Raw genomic sequence first — 25406 nt, 5'->3', positions numbered from 1 at the left:
TGATGAAGAAAGAAGGGATTGACAATAGACATTCTGTGTACTACGTGACTATTGAAACTCGGCCACATGTTTGCAAACACAAACATATAAATATGTTATCAACTGGGTTTTCACACAAATCATATTAAATGTCAATCACTATAATTATGCTTTTTTTGTTTCCATGTTTTGCCTACTACATACAAGTTCGATAAGCATGTTAGATAATTTAGCTGAGTATGAACTTTTACAAAACAGAATTTTAAGTCGAATTTTATAAATAGGTGAACTGTTCATACCTGAATCCCAGTGGAACAACTTTGCGCATCCGGGTAGAAAGTACTTTTACCGTATAAGTTTTTTTTTAATCAAATATAGGGTTCCAGATATTGATCCTGAGCTTTATAATGTAAAATAAAGTCATCATGTTCCGAGCCTTTTCCCAACTATAATAGGGTCGGCTTCCAGTCTAACCGGATGCAACAGTGTTTTACAAGGAGCGACTGCCTACCTGATCTCCTCAACCCAGTTACCCGGGCAACCCAATAACCCAAGACTAGTTGTCAGACACACTGGCTTCACTATTGCAATATTGTTTCGAAAATCAGGCCACCGAGTGTTTGTGTTCAAAAATAACCGCATGAAATGAATTCCTGATGGAATCTGATCGTAAATATACCTCTAAATCTGTTCGAGATGGCTTCGAGTTTATCCTCATATCTTTAATTTTAGAGGCTTTGGAAAAGTACTGGTGGGTAGCTGAAGAAAGAAGAGAAATAGTCATAGCCCAGTGGTGTTTCGCGGTTATAAAAATTGATAAGGTTTTCATCATCATCAGCATCATTGGCCTGTTTAACGGTACAGGTCTTTTCTCAAACATAGTTGGAAAAGGCTCGGGAGATGATGAAGTCTATTCTCAAACAGAGAAGGAATGCGCTTTAAACTTTATATATCCTCGAGATATGTCATTACTGTCCAAGGTACTTATTTATTCCTTTATTTCTGGCAACTGGCAACAAGGGTCCATAGAAAAACAAATAACAAAGATATACATAGAAAGGACATATAACTTTAAGAAAGTTATCCATAGAGAAGAATCCATACCTACCCTACCCGGGTAGTAAGTAGCCTATATATTTTATCCTCTACCTACATGTATTAAATCCTAAGTGATCTCTCTCCATAAGATTGATTAGAATGATTCACCTATAAACTGCAAATCCTTTGTGACACAGATGTACGCCCCCTTTTAACAGCGCAGCACTGGTTTGCAATAAACTGCAATTATATCAATAAAGTACGATAAAGCAGTATATTTATATATTTAAATTCATGGTAATGTACTACATGTGTGTATTTGTAGAGATAAGGGAAGTATTGGCGTTTATATTATCTCGTTTGCATTTTTATTCAACCGATTCAATTATGAGGAATGGTCATCTGCCTTACATAATTATGTTTGGATCGGCTTCCAGTCTAATGGGATGCAGCTGAGTACCAGTGCTTTACAAGGAGCGACTGTCTATCTGACCTCCTCAATCCAGTTACCCGGGCAACCCAATATCCCTCGGCAGGACTGGTTGTCAGACTTTCTGGCTTCCGTAACGACTGCCAAAGTTGTTCTAATGACTGCCGGGACCTTCAGTTTATCGTGCCTTATTAAACATGGAAGAACTCGTTATGACAAGATGGTCACCCACCCATCGCGCCAAGCGTTGCTTGTGATCGAAAATATATGGAAGCTGCTTAGAATTTAATGGGACTCGCATAATATTCTCAATAAAAACATTACACTGTTGCTTTCATGGGAACAATAACTTAAACAACTAGATTAGTTTCGACAATATTTGTTACTACACTCCGTGACGACAAAAAGATTGGCGATTCATCTGAATCCTGGTGGACAAACCAGTAAGTGATTTATACATTATGTATACTCTTCTTACTTTATCCAACTTGTTATAAGTTAATGAGCAAATCGGCGACGAGTGAAGACTACATACATATCTATTATATACGTAGACATTTTCATACAGCACTTGTGTACGTAGCAAGAAGTTATTTTTACACACTGAGAAGGCGGGAACGAGTTTTTTATGACAGCGATGTTTTTTCAGCTGTTCTGCAGTTTAGTATTTTAAGACGCTATTTGAGGTAAAATTTTTCCTGTATGCCAAATATTCTAATAGACTACATTATTATCATCATCTTCCGAGCCTTTTTCCCAACTATAGGTATTGGGGTCGGCCTCCGGTCTACCCGAATTCAGCTGAGTACCAGTGCTTTACAAGAAGCGGCTGCCTATCTGACCTCCTCAACCCAGTTACCCGGGCAACCCTGATATTTATTATTATTATATAGACTACATTATTATGTCAGACTGAATTCTGTATGAATGAAAGTCATACTGTGAGGAAGGTGATGAGTATATGAATGTGGACGGATATAGTGGAAGAGGACGACCAAAGAAACGATGGATGGAGTGTGTGAAAGTCGACATGGTTAGAAAAAATGTTACTTGTGAGATGACGGCAGATAGAAGAGTATGGAAGAAGATATGCTGCGCCTACCACAAATAAAATTGGGATAGAGGCAGGAGGATGATGAGACTGTTTTCTGGCTTACGGAAAGTTACGTAGCTACTTAAGGGACGCACGGCTCAAGCATAGGGTAACACTTGGCGCGGTCACTCCGTGGATGGGTGACTATTTTATCAGGACGAATTCCTCCGTATTTCTTAAGGCACTTTAACTGTTGGGTTCCGGCAGTAATCTGAATATCTTTGGCAGTCGTTACGGGTAGTCCGAAGCCAGAAAGACCGATAAACAGTCTTATCAAGAAATATCGGGTTGCCCTAACTGGTAACTGGGTTCAGGAGGTCAGATAGGTAATCACGGGTTCCATACTATTATCCAAAAATATTCAGCCCGGTGACGGACGGACAGCGAAGTCTTAGTAATAGGGTCCCGTTTTTTGGGGATAAGGAACCTTAAAAAGGGGTAAGTTACAACAATTGAATGATGGTAAATAATACCCAACTATTTTGAAGTAGAGGTTGAGGAGGTCAGATAGGCAGTCGCTCCTTGGAGCACACTGCTACTCAGCTACATCCGGTTAGACTGGAAGCCGACCCCAACATAGTTGGGGAAAAAGGCTCGGAGGAGGATGGACTACCCAACGATTTTTATAAATGTAGTATTTTAACGAGCACACGTGTATGTACATTTTGATATGTACCTACTGATAGCAGGAATATACATACATACATAGTGAGATAGCATGCAAAATATATAAAACTGATATATACAACACACTATTATCTTTCGACGGGTCATACGATTGACCGTTTATTCATATTATTATATATTTAGTTTAAAACGACAATAATATTGTTGGAAAAACCTAAAACTAGTTTCTACATAATAAGGTGAATGCGACGTTTGGAAAATTCATATTGAAAATGTTTTTTTGATTTTTTACCTAAGTCGAAAAGTAATTTATACTAATATAAAATATAATAAAGAGGAAACATTCACCGTCTTACCACAAAAACTTTTTAACGTCAGTTTAAGACTTGTCTAAAAAAATGTCAAATTATGACGTTGACATATGGTTCATTTTGGAGCCACATTTTTTTTAGACAAGTGTAAAATAGTGGTTAAAATTTTTGTAGTAAGGCCATTATGGTTTGTATTCTAGGGGCTTCGAAAGTATCGAACCTTAGGTATATTTTTTATATTTTTAGTGCGAAATAATATTTTGTATGTATTAAGAAGTTTATTGAGAGACTTTTAAATTAGAAAAAAAAACTGAGTTATTGGCACGAATGATAAGCTCTGGTGACAAATTAGAAAAATAGAAAAAATATTTTTTATGAATTTCCCGCTAACGGTCAAAAAGTCCATTAACTTGCACTTGTACTTTAGACTTATCAATTATGAAAACCTCAACTTTGGAAGGACGTAAAATATATCGGGTGTTTCGTACCTACTCCATAATGAAACACGTTAATATAGGTCGATTAGCACATAGAAAAAATAAATAAAAAAAAATGTTTTTTTTTTTAAACAAAGTAAATATACAATAAAAATATGCGAGAATTAGAACACCATTTATAAGTCAGTCATTACAAACAACGGAAATTCTCCATTGAAAACTGACAGCTGTCAACTGATAAAACATTCGATACTCCTAACTTTATCTCTGATTTACACATGATGTTGTAAATTATGAAAACTAAAAATGACTCCAGTGGCTAAACCACTTAATGGATTAGGTTATTTTTTTTACAATTCGCCATAGCATATCATAAAGTATATGTTATAGGATTTAATGTGATTAGGTACCTACGACACACCCGATATATTTTTGGGATAACATTGACATTGTTAGAACCATATGGATTTTAAACATATTTAATTTCAGATATGTAGTAATTATATCTGTTATCATAAATATAATAAATAGCCTTTTACTAATGATTTTAAATCAAATATGTACAAAATAACGAGGAAATTACTAACAAAATATGTTATTGAGCGATAATAGGTACTACTTACCACTAATACCACTTTAGTACTACAGTTTTATCACTGTCCCGGGCGAACTTCTTCCCGTACCGGGATAAAATATAGCCTATGTTACTCGGGAAGAGTGTAGCGCCCCAACAGTGAAATAATTTTTGAAATCGGTTCAATAGTTTCGAAGCAACTAGGGTACAAACAAACAAATGATTTCTCGTTTACCATATTGGTATTGAGTATAGATTATTTAGTTTTAATGTTAAAAACAAAAATATGATACTGATAGTGAATACGCTTAGCATCCGGTGGTTACACTTGTTGGTATTAAAATCAGGACACGGGTATTATTTTCATTTATTTACGCCTACAATCATGGCATCATCATGAACATCCTTGGCAGTCGTTACGGGTAGTCAGAAGCCAGTAAGTCTTACACCAGTCTAACCAAGGGGTATTAGGTTGCCCGGGTAACTGGGTTGAGGGGGTCAGACAAGGCAGTCGCTCCTTGTAAAGCACTGGTACTCAGCTACATCCGGTTAGACTGGAAGCCGACCCAACATAGTTGGGATAGCTCGGAGGATGATGATGATTTACGCCTACAATCCTGATTGGTGGGAACATTCAAAAGATCTAGGTGTGGAGACGAAATGGGGAGGCCTTTGCCCAGCAGTGGGACAATACAGGCTAGGAAAATAATTAAAAAGAGTACTGCAACATCACAATATATACAACGTTTAAAAATTAAAATGTTTTCACAAGAGTAAAACGAAGTATCGCGATTGAGGCCAAATGTCAAAGTATATTATTGTTTACAGCCTTTGAAAAACATGTTTTATTTCTACAAAGAAGACAGTAAAAGTGGTATTCAATGCTCAAATACATATAAGAAATGCATAAGTTTTTATTAAATACTAGCCGTTTTTGCCCAATTTTTTGCCGCTCTGGTACATGGTGAGCAGTTGCATCGAAATTTCGTTATTGGTATACTTTACTAAGGTGAATTATGCTGTCCTAGTACTTTACTTTTGTGGTTCTGCGGCATTCCGTAAGTTTTTTGTCTAATCACTCCCGTCCCGGGAATCTTACTCGCATTTTTTTTTCCTTATTTGCTCACCGTTTAGACCTACCCTGGACTGCGTCAAACATTTTAAAACTAAAATCAGCTCAATCGGCCCAGCCGTTCTCGAGTTTTAGCGAGACTAACGAACAGCAATTCATTTTTATATAATAAATATTTGCAAATTTTCACACTTAAACTACTGGATGCGTTTCGATTAAGCTTGGCAATAATATAGCAAGCAAGCAAAAGCAGCCTTAATGTCGGAAGTATAGCTATTATTATACGGAACATAATTATACACAAAAGGTATATCAGGACATATTACCAAAACTCCATTTTTCTAATCGGTTACAAAAATTGAATTACCATCTGGATATCACGGTCATAACATAGTTAGGTATCGTACAAACGCACAAATAAGTTTTCAAGGACTCCCCTTAAACGAAAAAACAATATATTTCGTAGAATGAACGGTATAATCAAAACAAAACACGAACACGTGTTAAACATATAATAATAATGACGTCTTAGCTGATTATCGGCCACGGCGGCTGTTCTCATGTAAGGAGAACAGCCAGCTGCGCAGGACATATTATAGTGCACGCACATTTGCTTGGACGCAGGTGCACTCACTAATCCTTCACTCTCATAGCGCGATGGGACCGGAGAGAGATCACAATAGTAAGATGCCAAGAAAACCAAATAAAAAAAACTACTTATATCGGCTAAAATCAAAAACGGTTCATCCAAACGTACATACATGAAGGCCAATCTATGAACCTTCTTTAAATCAGTTAATATAAAATACTAATTTGTTTGCTGTTTTAAACTGCCCCAAATTCACTGCACTCAAATGTAAACAAATAAACATAAAAAAATTAAGATCAAAAATCACACTTACATTCCACAGAAATAATCCAACGTCCTTATTGAAATTATAAAAAAATAACAAGCACAGTATTTGTTGATAACACAATAAACATAATCACACTTAATCAATGTTAAAAACCACAGCAACAATTAATTTAATTTAATTTATTTATTTGCAAAGTTCACACGACCGTTCCCGATAACATTTGTCACACTACTGATTAAGGGTGAGCCGCAACATTTACTATAACGAGAACCGAACCACAACCAGCCGTGTACTTGCCGCCCATTGGTCGAATCCGCGATTGACAATAATTTATAATGTTGATGATTATTTCACAGATAAATAAATGCAAATGGCAGATTTGAAGTGGAGGAAAAGTGTTTTTTAGGGTTCCATACCCAAAGGATAAAACGGGACCCTATTGTTTTCGCTCCGCTGTCTGTCCGTCCGTCCCCTGATAGTTAGAGAGTTGAAGTTTTCACAGATGATGTATTTCGGTTGCCGCTATAACAACAAATACTGAAAACTAAAATAAAAGAAATAGTTTGGGGGGCTCCCATACAACAAACGTGTTTTTTTGCTCATCTATAATAATACTAGCTTTTGCCCGCGACTTCTTTCGCGTGGAATAGTAACTTCCGGTAGATTTTTGGTTTGACAATAGGTGGCGCTATATGTCCGGAATAAAGGAGATCATTCATTTCGTACCCAAAACTGAAAGTGCCGGCCAGAGTAAAAAAATACTTGATTCTTGTAGAGAATAATGCCTTGAACATTTTTTACTATTACAAGAATCGTCTACAATGAGGGTTTTCGATACTTTTTCTGCCGCCAGGCGGCGCTTCGTATGCGTCAGGTCCAAACAGCTGTCAAATAGTATGGAATTGTAGGGTCCGAACTTTGAAATTCTGTTATATTGGAAGTGTTATTGATTTTATTATGGACTACGGTCAGAATAAGGTTTCTGAACTAAAAATTGAGCTAAGAGAGAGGGTGCAAAAGTCACTGGTACTAAGGAAAAGCTTGTTGAAAAATTTGTTAACACAATATGATTTAGTTTTTTTTATTTACTCAACCTCAATAGTAAAACAATAATGCAGTGCTTTAATTATAAAATAAAAAAAAAACACTAAAATCGTTCACTATTCATAGTAAAGATAAGCACTTTGACAGTTACCTGGACCTGACGACTCGGTGCTGCCACCTCACATTTTAGAAAACCCTCATTAACCCCCCGGCTGCTATTTGACTTTGAAAATACCAAAAAATCCCACAATGTTTGGAGCATTACATCACGGTCCCAAACTGAGGAAGGAAGCTGCTGCCTTCAAAGGACTCCTGCCCAACCTGGAAGTCATCAAACGACCCCCCGCTGGGGGGAAGCCAGACTCTTACTGACTAAAACCCATCATGGGGAAACCAGGGCCGGAGTAATTCTTTCGAACAATCCTGCAGCCCCGATAGGCTTTGTCCCCACAAAAATATCGTACGATTCTTGTCGAGGATGCCCTGAAGATTTTTTACAATTATAAGGAACCTCTTCGGTTAACCCCCAGACTGCTGTTTGAGTTTAAAGTGGGAGAACCGTGAATAAAAAATCTATACTTGAATGTTATGGCAAATAACGTCCACAGTATTTTTTTAACCAACTTCCCAAAAAGGAGGAGGTTCTCAATTCGTCGGGATCTTTTTTTATGTATGTTCACAGATTAGTCGAAGACGCCTGAACAGATTTGCAATTTTGTTTTCGTTTTTGTTAGGGTATACCTTCCAGGTAGTCCCATAATCACCCGGTCAGGATCTGATGATGGAAACCCTGAGAAATCGAGGGCAACTTTTGAAAATTGTAGGCGTGCATAGGTAAAAAACTTGACAATGAGGTGTACGTCTGATAACACTATGCAACAGTGAAGGTTTGGAGTTGACTTGATGATGGAGACGAGAGAAGGTGGAGGGAACTCGACAACTGAATATGTAAACTACCTCGTGTTTGGGCTTATGTTATTTGTATTGACGAGACCTTTGCAACTGTGAAGGTTTGGAGCTGACCTGATGATGGAGACCGGAGAAGGTCGAGGGAACTCGACAACTGAATATGTAAACTACCTCGTGTTTATATTATTCTTCGGGCTTTATTTATCGGGCTTATATTATTCGTATTAATGAGATCTTTCCACAAATGCGGATAGTGACAACAATGCTTGTCACTGAAAAGCCAAAAATAAAAAACTTTTTACAAAAAAAACACAGTGCCTAATGGATTTTCCTGAGTTTATACGCCACCGCTTTCTAGGCCGATGCACCTAAGAATAGTATTTTTTTTGCATTTCAGTGTTCTTGGGAGTCGGTTTTATTTTTTTGTTAACTGACCGAACGTCTACGATTACGGCCCCTGCTACACTGATTAGCTCCGATTAGCCTCTTACTGATTTAAACCCACCATGTTCCTTCTGACCATGTAGCCAGGCCGCGGTAACTCTTTCGAACAATCCCGCAGCCTCGGCAGGTTTTGGCCCTGGTGGGGCACCTGCGGTTTGCTAACTCTCTGAGGGGGGCGTAAACAATGCATGCCGACGACACATGTTGTCTGTCTCCAAGGAGACAGAGGGACTATGACCCACTCGAAATTCTATAGGGGCGAGGGGGAATGGGATGCCTTCGTCTCCTTCTGTGAAGCATGCCAGAGAAGGAGGCGGTGGAATAACTGAGAGTTCGCGCATCTCATCCCAGCCGCTGCCGTGGACGTGGAAGACACCACGCGCATCGTTTGTCGAGAAGACTCCCGGCACCATAGATGTCGGTCTGTGGGCGATGAGTTTAGGGAGGCTCATCGTCCCTCCGCCTCCTTGGAAACAACAGGCCTGTGTCGGCGCCGAGCGTTGACCCAAGCCCTCCTCAGACAGTCAGCAAACCCCAGTGGGTCCCGCGGACGTATTTGTCGTAACATTCAAGTATAGATTTTATATTCACTTTAAACTCAAATAGCAGTCTGGGGGTTAACGAAGACGTTCCTTATAAAAGTAAAAAATCGTCAGGGCATCCTCGAAAAGAATACTATGATATTTTTAGCGGGGACAAAGCCTATCGGGGCTGCAGGATTGTTCGAAAGAATTACCGCGGCCCTGGTTTCCCCATGATGGGTTTTAGTCAGTAGGAATCTGACTTCCCCACAGCGGGAGGGGGGTCATTTGATGACTTCCCAGGTTGGGCAGGAGTCCTTTGAAGGCAGCGGCTGCCTTCTCCAGTTTGGGGCCGTAATGTAATGCTCCAAATATTGTGGGATTTTTTGCTATTTTCAAAGTCAAATAGCAGCCTGGGGGTTAATTGTAGACAATTCTTGTAATAGTAAAAAATATTCAGGGCATTATTCTCTACAAGAATCTACTATTTTTTTCTTCTGGCCGGCACTTTCATTTTTGGGTACAAAATGTTCGAGACTTGAATGATCTCCTTTTATTTTTATATTTTTTTGTAATAAAAACTATCCTATGTCCTTTCTCAAGTTTCAAACTATATCTGTACCAAATTTCACACAAATCGATTCAGTAGTTTAGGCGTGAAGAAAAGACAGACAGACAGACAGAGTTACTTTTTCATTTATAATATTAGTTAGGATTATAAAGCTGAAGAGTTTGTTTGTTTGTTTGTTTGAACGCGCTAATCTCAGGAACTACTGGTCCGATTTGAAAATTTCTTTCAGTGTTAGATATCCCATTTATAGAGGAAGGCTATAGGCTACTTTTTATCCCGGTACGGGAAGTAGTTCCCACGGCATGCGGGTGAAACCGCTGGCAGAAGCTAGTTTTAAATAATGGTACGGAACCCTTCGTTCGCGAGTCCAACTCGCACTTTGCCGTTTTTTTATGTGTTTTTAAAATACATATGTAAATATAATTAAAAGCAATATTGTCTGTGTGCAGTCTAACCAAGGAGTACCTACCGGGAAACTGGGTTGAGGAGGTGAGATAGGGCAGTCGCTCCTTGTAAAGGGCTGGTACTCAGCTACATCCGGTTAGACTGGAAGCCGACCCCAACATAGTTGGGAAAAGGCTCGGGAAATGATCTTTAGTCACATGAAATATATTTATCAACAAAATTAATAATTTAGCAGACTACAGTATTATCAAAAAAAAAAAACTAGTGATAGTGAGCTTGCGTTTAGGGAAAACCCTAAGAGCGCGCGCACACTACAAACTTTTAGTAGGCCGATAGTTTTTTTGGGCTCATAAATCAGTATGAAGATGAATGGAAGTACACACGTAACAACGATCATGTAAGTATTTGTTCGGTATCATGCCGACTTAAAATTTTGATGGAATTCACGCTTATCTAAAACAAAATGTTTTTTCCTACCAACGGGCTGGAAGTCGGCCTACTAAGTTTGTAATGTGCGCGCGCTCTTATTGTATTTTATAATTCTTTGAAATAGGTTTGGTAAGATTAGATAATATTACAATAACCTTAGGTCACGAGTTCGAAAACTTTTTATTGAATTTTACAGAAGCTTAACGTACTACTAGCTGTGTTAACACAACTGATAAACTATATATGTATGCCCATCACACTAATGTCGACCGAACCGGGAATCGAACCCGGGATCATGGTGTGGGCAGTCCAGCATGGTGACCATTGCGCCAACGACAAAAATAAATAAATACTTACTTAGACCAATTCTTCAGCTTTGTAATATTAGTACAATAGTGAAAAAGTTGTGTATCGGGTTGCCCGGGTAACTGGGTTGAGGAGGTCAGATAGGCAGTCGCTTCTTGTAAAGCACTGGTACTCAGCTGAATCCGGATAGACTGGAAGCCGACCCCAACATGATTGGGAAAAAGGCTCGGAGGATGAGTGAAAAAGTTGCGCCAGTTACAGAAAAGATGAGAAGTAGAAGATTGTCATGGTATGGGCATGTAATGAGCTAAGTATGAATGTAGAAGGATGTAGAGGAAGAGGAAGACCTAAGAAAAGATGGATGGATTGCCTGAAAGATGACATGAATAGGAAGGGAGTGAGTGTCAGTATGACGAGTGACAGGGGAAAATGGAACAGGATGACATATTGCGGCGACCCCAAATAAAATTGGGAACAGGGCAGGAGAAAGAAGAAGAAGTGAAAGGTTACTAAAATATATTTCGTAGCTATTGAGCCAAAGCTACAGATTTCTATTGCATAAGATCATCATCCTCCGAGACTTTTTCCCATCCATGTTGGGGTCGGCTTCCAGTCTAACCGGATTCAGCTGAGTATCAATGCTTTACAACAAGCGACTCCCTATCTGACCTCCTCAACCCAGTTACCCGGGCAACCCGATACCCCTTGGTTAGACTGGTTTCTGACTACCCGTAACTACTGCCAAGGATGTTCAGTGACAGCCGGGATTGCTGATTACAGATTTTTAAAGTCCAGGTTTCCTCGAGGTGTTTTCCATCACCTTTAATCTGTCATTGGCGTCTAAGATATACTTAGAAAGTACATACAAACTTAGAAAAGTTGCATTGGTACTTGCCTGACCTGGGATCGAACCCGCGCCCTCATACTTGAGAGGTTCTATTGCATAAGACACTGTAGTAAATAGTCGTAAGATCCGCAATTACGCAATTGGTTAATTCTTGGATAAACCCTCTAGTTAAGTTGTCAAAGATATTATGTACTAGAATTAGTAACTTTATCGCTGTTTATTGGGAAATTCAATTAATACTAAACTAGTTATTAGGAAATATCGGGAAATGCAATAAATGTGCATCATTGTATTTGTTGTTTATCAATTATTATGTTTGGGAAAAGCCTGAACATACAATGATGTATAATATCTAAGATATAAAATAATCTTTATTTCGGACTAGCTTCTGCCAGCGGTTTCACCCGCATCCCGTGGGAACCTCTGCACGAACCCGGATAAAAAGTAGCCTATAGCCTTCCTCGATAAATGGGCTATCTAACACTGAAAGAATTTTTCAAATCGGACCAGTAGTTCCTGAGATTAACGCGTTCAAACAAACAAACAAACAAACTCTTCAGCTTTATAATATTAGTATAGATAAGTGACATCCATATGAGTTATTAAACAAAGAACAATTAAACCTATGTTAGTAAAATTTAATATTCATCTATCGAATATATTTTATATATCCCTCGTGAAATAACTTTGCTGAAAAGTTGACTACTGATCATCCGAAACACAGTCATGTGTCCAAGATATACTTAGAAAGTACATACAAACTTAAAAAAGTTGCATTAGTACTTGCATGACCTGGAATCGAACCCACGCCCTCATCCTCGGGAGGTTGGCTCTTTTTTACCCACTAAGCCAGTGGTTCCCAAACTTATTTTGTCTACTGCCCACTTTGAGAATAAATATTTTTTTTAGCGCCCCCCATTTTTTCACCTATTTAAAAACCACTATAACTTCAAATTAAATAATTAATTATTGTGACCTATATAACGGAGAGTTCTAAACGAAACTTTTACTATAACCCGCAACTTGAAACCTGAGCGCAGGTAGGTAACATACCGCGGCGCTTAGGTCTCAAGTTGACTCTTACAGTGGCGGCGTAGCATCGGGTGGCAACCGGGGCGGACTACCTACTGAGCACCCACCAAAAAAACGACAAAATATGGTGCAATATGGTCATTCATGGCTTTTTGCCTCATAAAGAAACCGGAGACAGATCACTGCAAACTTTTGAAGCGCTAGCGAAGCGAGCCCGTAATTTTTGAGTTTTGGGACATAATAGAACCCAAACATGTTTTATAAAAACCAGTCACAAGTGAAAAAGCCGCGAGCGCCGCGAGCGCGAAATTTTTGAGTTTTGGAAGAGTAAAGTACCAAAACAAGTTAAAAATACCGCGCAAATTGTTTAGTTTTGGGGCACAAAAGTACCTCAACAAGTGTGGAAAAAAAACACTGCAAAGAGAAGAAGCCGCGAGCGCAAATTTTTTGATTTTTGTGACGCAATAATACCTAAAGAAATTAGAAAATAGTCACTGTTAAGTGAAAGGCGCGAGTGCAGCGAGCGCAAAATTTTTTGACTGACTCAAAGGGCGCAGAATAAACCAGAAATGTTGAAAAAACTGTTTTTTTTTTAATAACTTTGAGGAATTAATTTAAGTAAACCGGGAAAAAACATAAATAAACGAGAAAGAGAGGGGTGACAGCCGGACTGGCACCCCTCCAGTGCCGCCTCGACGTCATGCCTTGTTTGCGCATGCACTGTTGTAGTTTTGTTAAAAATTTGAATAATGAAGTGAACCTAGGCTTTGCAGATTAGAATGGCACCCTCAGTGACTTGTCTCTTCTGCCCGTGCCATCCTGGTCGTACAACTTGAACTAGCCGACTGATACAGGAATTCACAATTCGGGTTATTTAACAAAAACTTGTTAAAACATGATAGATATCTACGAGTACTAATAACTATCAAAATGCGAAAGTGTGTCTGTTGCCTTTTTATTTGTTTGTTTGTGTCTACTTTAATTACGAAACGGAGCGACTGATTGACATTGACATGATTTTTATTTTTTCTATATTCAGTAAAATAGGACAGATATATGAATTACGTGGAGAGAAATATAGAACCGAGTCTGAGCAATCTCGTAATTCATATTAGTTGATGTTCACAAGTCGTTGTCTAAGAGGCCTCCTAGCTAAATAAAATTACAAATCACCCCTCAGGCCTCTACACAATGCCCCTATTTTCTTTCTGGGTCTCTTACCGCTCCCCTTGAGACCTGCAGCGCCCACAAGGGGGCGTTATCGCCCACTTTGGGAAACACTGCACTAAGCCACCACGACTTTTTCAAAACTATGACGTCACAAAAAAGCTAAATTAAGGGATTTTACAAAATATGACTTAATTAAATTTTATGTCATTGACATTATCACGCTCACAACACGCTATAATTGTTAAAGCAATTAATTATAATTCCCGACTTTAATACGTATTGTAAACTTGCTCTGACGTATAGTATGAAGTTAGCATTGTCTGCGCAGTAGACTGTTTTTTCTTAAAAGATGTTACTGCGCAGTGTGACATGTCTTCCGAGCTTGCACCCAACTATGTTGGGGTCGGCTTCCAGTCCAAATGGATGCAGCTGAGTACCAGTGTGCCACAAGGAGCGACTGCCTATCTGATCTACTCAACCCAGTTACCCGGCCAACTCGAGACACATTGGTAAGACTGGCTGTCAGACTTACTGGCTTCTGCCTACCCCTTGACGACTGCCAAAGATGTTCAAATGACAGCCGGGCCTACAGTTTATCGTGCCCTCCGAAACACGGTCAACAAATGGAGTGTCTGCCTATCTGTCCTCCTCAACCCAGTTACCTGACCCCTTGGTAAGACTTTCTGGCTTCTGCCTGTAAAGACAGCCGGGACCAATTTATCGTACCTTCCGAAGTTCGGAAGAACTTGTCATGACCGACCAATGCAAACGTTAACCTTATGGTCAATTGATCCGTGTGGCTAGTTTTTAGCCACGAGCACCATATCCCAATGAATTGAGCAATAACATAGACTAAGTTTAAGTGTTTGTTTTTACGAGTGACCTGTCAATTCACTTCATCGAGTTATCAAGGTCAGGGCCCCGATTCTCCTAATTTTATTTAAGCGTCATACGATTCACGTTCGACTCGGTTCGACTGAGATCCAATCCCGACTCGATTACGATTGAAGCGTATGTGGCATTCCGCTATTTTTTCTTTGAAATAAACGTTTTTATCCTTTTCTGTCATTCAATAATGAATCATTTTGTCTGCAAATGATTTACGATTGCAAAATGATTGTACAGCAAACTACCGTATAGACCAAAATCACCAAAATAGCAGACCAATCGCACACCAATCAAATGTCAATCGAATACGATTGGTCTTTTATTAGTAGCAGAATGCCCGATATGGTTAAAACTGCTATTGCGATCATATTGCGATTCGATTTCTATTCGATTTTGTCATTATTAACTTAGGAGAATCGGGCCCCAGGTTTAGTTAACAAAAACCCGTGTTTCGGTCATTATGACGTAACAATACTTACGTCATTATTAAACTATAAAGTAAGTAGTTGATTGGCTGGGAAAATCACTGTTACAGTGGGAAAATCGATAAATCCGGTTATGTTAATACATGTTAGTCCAAGCTTTTTATTTATGTACTTTCTAGAATTAATTGGGTCACGGAAATCCTAAGTTAGTGGTAGACACTTTCGCAGGCGTTTTTTAAGTATTAAAACTAAGTATATTATTCTGAAAAAAAAAAAAAACGGCTGAGTGCGAACGGGACTTCCACGCGCAGGGTTCCGTACGTTTATCTATAACGGCCAAAAAAACACGTTTTTTTGTATGGAAGTCCCGAAAACATATATATTATGCTAGTTTTCAGTATTGGGTTTTTTATGTGTATATGAAATTTTCAACCGTCTTACTATCACGGTGTATGAGATACAGTCTGGTGACAGACGGACAGGGAAGTCTTAGTAATAGAGTCCCGAGTCGTAACCTTTGGGTACGGAACCCTAAAAACTAGTGTTTTGACCTGCTTTTTTGTGTTTGAAAACCTATTCATATAAATCCCATAACATGGGTATTGGGTTGCCCGGGTAACAGGGTTGAGGAGGTCAGAGAGGCAGTCGCTCCTTGTAAAACACTGGTACTCAGCTACAGCCGGTTAGATTAGGTTAGGTAAGGAACCCTAAAATCGGTACCCTATATTACCTAAAATCTATTAACATCAATTTTGCAGACATTTACATACCAATCTAAAAACAATCCCATAATACTTAATGAATACTTCAAATAAAACACCTTAACTACCAGATTTGCGGTTTTACGACCTTAACAGTTACCGTATTAACCGCACTGGCTTTTACTATATCGTAACCAAATCGGTAAAACCGAATAAAAATTAAAATTTACCGAAAAAAAGAGTTAAAAGTTCAAGAACATTTGTGGGTTGTGGGATTTTTTGTTTATTACATTAATTTATTTATTATTTTTATAAAACACCTGATACCTATATATTTTGATCTTTAATCTCTAATCTATACTAATGTTACAAAGAACCTTTTTTGGTTGTATATTTTTACCCTGAACCCCCAGCTGTCATTGAACATCCTTGGCAGTCGTTACGGGCAGTCAGAAGCCAGTAAGTCTGACACCAGTCTAACCAAGGGGTATCGGGTTGCCTGGGTAACTGGGTTGAGGAGGTCAGATAGGGCAGTCGCTCCTTGTAAAGCACTGGTACTCAGCTACGTCCGGTAAGACTGGAAGCCGACCCCAACACAGTTGGGAAAGCTCCGAAAATACTGAACCGATATGATAAATTCTTTCACTGTTGGAAAGCTACCCTATCCCCGAGTAACATCATCATCATCATCATCATCAGCCTATCGCAGTCCACTGCTGGACATAGGCCTCTCCAAGTGCACGCCACTGAGATCTATATCTGAGTAACATAGGCTAGGTATATTTTATCCCGGTACGGGAAGTACCACGATACCTAGGTAAAAACACAAAACATCAAGTCACGTATTATTGTTTATAATAATAAAAACAAATAAAAACCTTCGCTAAGCAGTTTTACACTTGATTTTCCTTAGAAACCTGTCTTCGCGCAACCGGTTTAAGCGAGAAGATAAAAATATATCTCGATGTGAACTCGGCTACAGCAATTATAAATAAATAATAATGTTTAAATAATATTTATTGGTATATACGGCAGGACATCAACCTACCTCAATTTGTGAAAAGATTTTCAACCTTATCACAATATCATCATCTATCTAGCCTTTTCCCAACTATGTTGGGGTCGGCTTCCAGTCTAACCAGATGCAGCTGAGTACCAGTGTGCCACAAGGAGCGACTGCCTATCTCCTCAACCCAATACTCCTAGGTAAAACTGCTTGTCAGACTTCTGACAACCCGTAGCGACTGACAATGATGAATGACAAATGACAGCCGGGACCTACAGTTTATCGTGCCATCCGAAACTAAGTCATTGGTGTCCAAGATATACTTAGAAAGTACATACAAAGTTGCATTGGTACTTGCCTGACCTAGAATCGATACCACACTCATACTTGAGACCACCACGAATGACGATCATAAATAATATACATTGGGACCACCTGATCGGAAGAAACCCCGTTAACAATAGTAGCCAGACTAAACTAGTCTATAAAATAACAATAATTCTAAGATCGAAGACAATTTAAATAAGTCATGGATGTTAAAACACCTGCATTTGTTCACATCTTGCTGGCCTTGTAGGTATAATATTAACTTTCTTGTTTGTCGAGTGAGCTGCAGGTTTAATCACCTAACAAGCCCTAGTGTCAGAGTGTACTCAACTCCGCCTGACGGCCTCTGACGTGGAATGGTAACGACTGCTACTGAGTAGCATTCGGGGACGCCGGCGACACAAGAGGGTGTATTTATAGACAACAAATAGACTAAGGACTGCTTTGTGAAAGTTTCAGAAACCCACAAAGCTATTTCGGCGCGACCCAGGTTTCGACAGCAATGGTAGGATTAGTTGTCAGATTTTCTGGCTTCTGACTACCCGTAACGACTGCCGAAGATGTTAAAATGACAGCGACACCAATTTAACAAGCCTTTCGATACACGGAGGAAGTCGTTATGAAATAGTTGGTCACCCATCAACAGAAAAACAAGCGAAGTTAAATTACGAGCATTCCCAATTTCCATTTTTCTTCTGTCTTGCCGGTCCTGCTTGTGATCTCTCTCTCCGGTGGTGTCGGATTGCCGTCCCATCCGTCGGAGAGTGAAGGAATAGTGACTGCACCTGTGTGCAAGCAAATGTGCGTGCACTATAATATGTCCTGCGCAGTTGACTGATCTTACATGAGAGAGAACAGCCGCCGTAGCCGATAATCAGCTAGGAGGACATCATCATCATTTGTCTTGCTTACTAGAGATAGGAATTTAAAATAACTTGGCTCGTAACGTAAGCGAATCACAGATAGATAAAATATTGGGAATGAATGAGGATAGAATATTGGGAAACCGCGTCTATGATGTTTTAAGAACACTATTAAAGATAGAATATATTGTATATTCTAACAAAGGTCAGATAATGTCATTGGGGTTTTTCATCAATGTATTTTATCCGCAACTTTGTTTTGTTGGTTTTAGCTTATTTGTTGAACTTTGGTCAAATGTTGCAACTTTAGAGACCCATAAGAGATAAAATGTGCACGTGTTAGGTGCTATGTATTTTCATTGGGTTATTAACACGCTTATATTATCTTCACTTGTAACAATGTATCTCAGAAATCTTGCTATCTTAATTTGAACCGGTATCCGATTAGGGTGAAATTTTGCACACGCTCTGAGTTCTGATAACAATACATGACTAGCTAAGAAACGTCATTACAAATCCAATATGGTGGCCTCCCCAAAATGGCGGACTGGCTATTTGAAATCCACGCCCATGATAGGGTATCAAATGAAAGGGTTTGCTGTCAGGAATACGAAAAAGAGTTAAGATTACATAAACGCTCCACGCTTTCTCTCATCAAACTAAATGTCCGAATTATTTTTAAATTATTTAAAAGCGTGTTTTTTTGTTTTTTAAATAGTTACCGCCTTTTTTTTTTATCGTCCCACTGCTGGGCACAGGCCTCCTCTCACACGGAGAAGGATTGAGCATTAATCACCACGCTTCCTCAATGCGGGTTGCTGATTTCAGACTATAAGACATCTTAGCCTAGGTTTCCTCGGGATGTTTTCCTTCACCTTTAATCGGTCATTGATCAAAGTCAAATGTTTTTATTTCAAATAGGCCTTTGCAGGTTCCTATTAAACCTATGCTCCTAAGGTGTCCAAGATATATGTACTTAGCAAAGAATTTTGGATTACATTTGAACTGTAAGCCAGTAAGTTTGACACCAGTTTAACCAAGGGGTATTGGGTTGCCCGGGTAACTGGGTTGAGGAGGTCAGATAGGGCAGTCGCTCCTTGTAAAGCACTGGTGCTCAGCTGCATCCGGTTAGACTGGAAGCCGACCTCAACATAGTTGGGAAAAAGGCTTGGAGGATGGATTTGAACTGTGAGAACTTTAGTTAGTTAAACAAAAACATGAGTTATTAACAGTTACTTTAAAGATATCTACAATCTTAATAAAAAATGAATGATACATTTCTGAGAATCGAACGCGCGCCTCCAAGGTTACGAGCAGAACTCTCATCCACGCGGTGTAAGAGGAAATATTTATACAATGCAGCTTTATTATTTTTACTAGCTGTTGCCCGCGACTTCGTCTGCGTGAGCAATATAGAATTTCCAATTTCGGTTATTTAATCATTTATTCTCTCAACCTCAACTCAACCCCCGTAGGTGATAGCGTGATAATATGCAAAATTTGATTTAAATCCATGCAGTACTTTTTGAGTTTATCCGGGACAAACATACAGACAAACAGACATCCAGACAAAAATTCTAAAAATCACCCCCCAAGTATTCTTTAAAAAAAATATTCAATGTACAGTTTTGACTTTCCTATCATTTTACTATGTGTATAGATACTGATGATGTTAAAGACATTGACTACGTTTAATCCGGGTAAGAGAAGTTTACATGGGTGAAACCGCGTGGCGCAGTTAGGCATACTGTTTTGGACTTTTCTGTGTTTTTAGGGTTCCGTATCCAAAGGGAAATATTACTAAGACTTCGCTGTCCGTCTGTCGCCAGGCTATATCTCATGAACCGTGATAGTTAGAGAGTTGAATAAGTATTTTAAGGGGCTCCCATACAACAAACATGATTTTTTCTATTGAAAATGGTAAGCACAACAATTTTCTTAGCATATTAAATACATTTTTGCTGATTTCAGACTTTAATACTATAGTAATAAATACTTTTTTATCTTTGAACATAATATAAAAGAACACTAAAGTTTGCTAATGTTTCATAAATAAACAAAACAATACATGATCACTCATGCATACATAATGTGAATTATTATTATACACGAGTGCATTGATTTAATACCAGATGTTGAATAGTAATTAAATGTATGGGGGTACTTTCCCAGTCATTAGCTTACATGATTAATATTTAATACTACGAGAAATAATTTGCCGTTCGAAGTGACTGTATAATAGTTAAAATGTACTAAAACATAATTGCACACGTGCGAAAATGGTTGACTTTTATTATTGATGAAAAATCAACAAATGACGCCTCCTGCAGTGTGTGCAGCGCTCGGGAGTGTCAGACTCGTACTCAGTACTGACTAAACCCCGCCATGTTCCTTCTTAAGCCCGCCATGTACCACCGCCGCGGTCATGAGCGCGAACGACCCTGGAAGGCGGATTTCAGAGTGGCAAAGTTATTTGATAAGAGTTGTATTTAAACTATTTTATGCTATCAGTGGTTGATTTACTAAGCGAGGCTTAAGCCTGCCGGGGCTGTGGGATAGTTCGCTTAAGAGGACGAATTGGAATTTTTGGCGCCAAGGATTTCAATTTTTCTCAGTAAATACAAAACGGATCAAAATACAACTTGGTTACCTGAAAGTTCATGATATAAACCTTATTTTGTTAGACGTAGAAACATGATTAGGTAACTTTTATAACAGAGAAAAATATATCAAACATACCTCTTTTTAAAAAGAGATTCACATATTATGGGCAAACGGGACCGATTTAAACCTCTTAACTTTTTTAGTAGTTGAGTATGTACATACTCTTTAAAATTGTAGAAGGAATTTTTATCAAATTATCATTTCTAAATAATAAAATTACAAAACCATTTTGTCGCTTACGACTTTTAGTTATAAGCTAGCGCGCGTATTGTTATCCTCGCCCCGCTCAGACGCTCCGACCCCTTTTGGCGCCTTAGATGCGCGTGCCGGTTATGGAATTATTGTTGACCAATTCCTCGCCTTAAGTTACCGCGGCGCTGGTATATAAAGGGCTTCAGAAGGAACATGGCGGGGTAAAGTCCGGTTAAGCAGTACACGGCCTCCTAGGCTGAACTGCGAGATGCCATACCAAAAAAAAAAAAAAAAAAAAAACATGGCGGGGTGTTAGTCAGTAAGAGTTTGATACTCCCGAGCGCTGCACACACAGCGGGAGTCGTCATTTGATGAATTTCTCACCAAAAGGCAATCGTTGTTTTGACAAGATTCTACCAAGATAGTTCGCGCATATTTTAGTAATTTTCGCACGTATTAGTCAGGTCAGGAATTGCAAGCAATGTCAATTTGTGTCAGATATTTTTAGCAATGCAGATTGTACGAGTCCATGTAATACGACGTATTGTACGCAAGTGGACGGATGAGAGCAATTTAAATGATAACATAATACTCTATAGCTATAGGTACATAGAGGTACATAATGATATGATATGACGCTAAAATGCCAATTATGAGAGCACAGTGCAGACTTGCAGCAAAATAAAATCACCTTTTAAACGTCAAAGAAATACAGAAGACAGTCCTAAAAACGCCCACCCTTTAAGGCGCGGCTCCACCGCAGTGCACGCTGTGCACGGACACACGGCGCATTTTAGCTGCGTGTATTCATTTGTTTGACAACGTGGGTCTACGTTTCCACTGAAGTACACGAATATGACCCACGACTATGTATAGCGTGGCACGGCGCACGGGTAGACCCACGCTGACATCGTTGAGCTACGTAACCGCTTACAACAACTGCTCTGCGATAACCGAGCTGTACATAGTCGTGGGTCTTATTCGAGTACTCCAGTGGAAACGTAGCCCCACGTTGACAGCGTTGAGCTATGTAACCGCCTATTCGAGCAAGCCACGCGTGTATCAATGACGTCAATTCATGCGTAGCCTCTCCGTGGGTTGCAGTGGACACAACCACATACATTTTCTTACAAAGCGAAGCTTAATACACGTGCGTAGCCTCTCCGTGCACCGCGGTGGAGTCGCGCCTTTACTACATCCTAGGTGCTATTGCTGGGAAGAAGTGACGCAACAAACTCCCCAGCAACACGTGTCTGTCTGAAGGAGGGAAGAACCTTTCAAGCAGTTCCCAATATACTGTCTATCTATTGTTTAACTTACTAGAGATAGGAATTTTACATTACTTGCATGGGGCTCATGTCAATCTATCGCTAGTAACCAAATCAACAGATAGATAGAATATTGAAACTATCGGGCGATTACACCTAAGTTTGCAGTGTGACGTTGCTAATTATTGAAACAAGGCACGCATATGTCAGTACTAATAATTTTAATAGGATATCACGTACAAATCTATAATTAATCAGTTCTTTTCATAGCTAGTTCGAAGTCATTGATCTGCCTAGCCTCCTGACTAGATAAGGTTTTGAAAAGCTCATGGTCAAGTTGCTGGGGAGTTTGTTCCAAAATTTCTTCTTCCCAGCAAAAACAAAGGAAGTGATGAAAGGCGGGCGTTTTTGGAGCTGTCTTTTGTAAACGTGACCTTCAAAAATTAATTTTCTAATTTTCAGCTTACTATGAATAAATGGCTCTTTATCTCGGTCTATATTTAGTTTTATCTCACGAAAGCGGGTGAGCCATACTAGTGTGTGTAAATGTACATGCACGTAGTGTGTGTATGAGTGCGGGACTCGGCCACTACTGAGCGCGAGCGAGCGCACACATACAAACACTATGTGCATGTACATTTACACACACTAGTATGGCTCACCCGTTTTCGTGAGATAAAAGGTCTATCAGTCTAATTTTTCGGACGGAAAGGTTAAAACTGTAATTACCGCTGTCTCTCCGTAGATGGGTGCATTCCGAGGCATGGAGGAACAATGATGGATACCCATCCAAATATTGACAGCGATAATAATGGCGTTCACGGCCGATTTTGGCCACGGCGGCTGTTCTCATAGGAGATCAGCCAGCTGCGCAGGACATATTATAGTGCACGAGCATTTGCGCAGACACAGGTGCACTCCCTATTCCTTCACTCTCATAACCCGATGGGACGGCAATCCGACACGACAGGAAAGAGATCAGGCGCTGGACCGACATTTACATGCTTTCCGATGCACGGGTGAATCAATCACCAACTTTCAGACTACGGGCTGCTTTGTGAAAGTTTAAGAAAACCCACAAAGCGATTTCGGCCCGACCCGGGAATCGAACCCATTGACCCCATATAAGGACAAATTGTTAGAAGGCTTATGGTAAATAGGTATTTATTAGTCCGATCACTGCTATTTTAACCTCCACAACACAATGAGTGTTGCGTGTAGGCCTTGGTTCGACCAATTTATCAGGCCTAAGGTTCTTACTGCGGGGTTGTTCGCGCGAGTTACCGCGGCCCTGGTTCATAAGTAAAGGTAGAGCTGCCATCCGTCCGGGTTTCCCCGGATTTGTCCTCGTTTGGAGGCCGTCCGGGGGTCGTCCGGGCGGTGTTTCAAGAAGTGTCCATTTACGCCAAATGTCCGGGTTTTTTTAATGATTGTCCGGGTTTGGCGAAATTCGAGAAGGCAGCCCTAAGTAAAGGGCATAAGAAGGATCATGGCGTTTAGTCGGTGAGTCTGACAGTCCCTCACGCTGCACCCACAGCGAAAGGGGTAAAAAATATGTATTTTTGTTGTCGCCATAACAACAAATACTTATGTACTAAAGACTATGTAGGACAAAATATATATTTTATGCGACCCCCTTGGTCGCCCTTGGACCCCCTTGGTCGCATAAAATATATATTTTGTCCACGAATCACGAACGTGATTTTTGGACGTTTTTTCCAGATAATGGTAGGTACGGAACCTTTCAATGTTTACTCTTCAACTCACACTAGTCCTGTAAGATGACCTATTGACCTTTTATTTTGTACTTAATATAGTTTATACGGAATATTTTCAGAATTGTAATCATGGTAGGTATCCCGAATTCCTGACTCACGCGTCTGCACTTCTAATTTTAGATTCATTGAACCGCCATTTTTTTCAGGCGGATGTTTACGAAATACAAAAAAAAACTTTATTTGTTTATGTTTTTTAAAATTACCTAAATTATTACATGAAATATGCGGATAAAAAGTAAAAAAAAAGTTTTTGTTATATGTATAAATAAGGGGAGTGAATTGTTGTATTCATTCAAGTAAAATAGTTCAAATATCAATTTGTGTCTAGCATAGCAAAATTAAAACTATATAGTTGTAATGACTTTCTTTAAAATTATAATTTCTAATTACATTCAACAAGAAAAAAAATTGGCAAAATTTTTAACTCTTGGAACTCAAACTTGGCTAATCTACTAATTAAGAAGTGGACATGAAAAAAAAACAGTTTTTAATAACGAGACTGAGCAAAAAACTGTCCAAATAGTTTGTTAGAAACCTAGAAAACAACAGAGCTACAAGTTGTTTCGAACTTTAATTACCTTGACGGAACGTAGATATTTCAATGAAAACGTAGCTTAAAAGACAAATTTAAGACACTAACCTTATATTTAGCACTGTAACACTCCTTAAAAACACTGTTTACACCACTCTGTTACACTACACATAATTTTTTACGTAAATATACGTATAAAAGTTTGTTTTATTTGTAAAAATACAAATTCACAGAGCGTGTTGTTACGACGTCGAAATACGTCATTTACTAACTTCACTTCGCGTAATGTCTAGAGTTGCCAAGCCTTAAATTTGAATTTCCCATTGTGCACAGATTAAAAATAGGGCTAAATTAAAAGTTTCTGACATTGTTTTCTGTATGTTTATTTCTTATTTAATGTTTATTGTTGTAGATTATTGAAAAGATAGTAAATTTATTTTATTGTTGGGTTCAGTTTATGTACATATTTACATGACGTAAAAAAAAAGCCTTATAAAAGTAAATAAGTATAAATTGATATCTTGAAATAATTAAAAAAAACTACAAATTCACTTATTTTCGAAGTCACGTGTTTCGGATATAAAGTAGCAAATTGTACTTTTATTAAAAAAAAAATTAAGGATTTAACTGATGCTGTAACTTTCACATGATTTCTAACTATGTAGA

The 25406-nt window shown here is 38.9% G+C and overlaps 1 protein-coding gene across 2 annotated transcripts in view; it reads right to left on the bottom strand.

The window, feature by feature from the left end:
* The window catches only part of LOC124644450 (protein toll-like), a 40026-nt gene extending 15022 nt beyond the window's left edge, over positions 1-25004 (bottom strand). Inside the window, exon 1 of one of the 2 annotated variants that reach the window (XM_047183804.1) lies at positions 24849-25004. The gene's annotated coding sequence lies outside the window, so the exon portion shown is untranslated. Of the gene's footprint in view, positions 1-6463; positions 6644-24848 lie in introns of those variants that run through there. The other variant, XM_047183803.1, reaches the window with a different exon arrangement.
* Between the last annotated feature and the right edge of the window lie 402 nt (positions 25005-25406).

The sequence above is a fragment of the Helicoverpa zea genome, chromosome 30 (assembly GCF_022581195.2).
Source record: "Helicoverpa zea isolate HzStark_Cry1AcR chromosome 30, ilHelZeax1.1, whole genome shotgun sequence".
NCBI classification, from domain to species: domain Eukaryota; kingdom Metazoa; phylum Arthropoda; class Insecta; order Lepidoptera; family Noctuidae; genus Helicoverpa; species Helicoverpa zea.
This window is presented reverse-complemented; position numbering and strand designations above follow the sequence as displayed.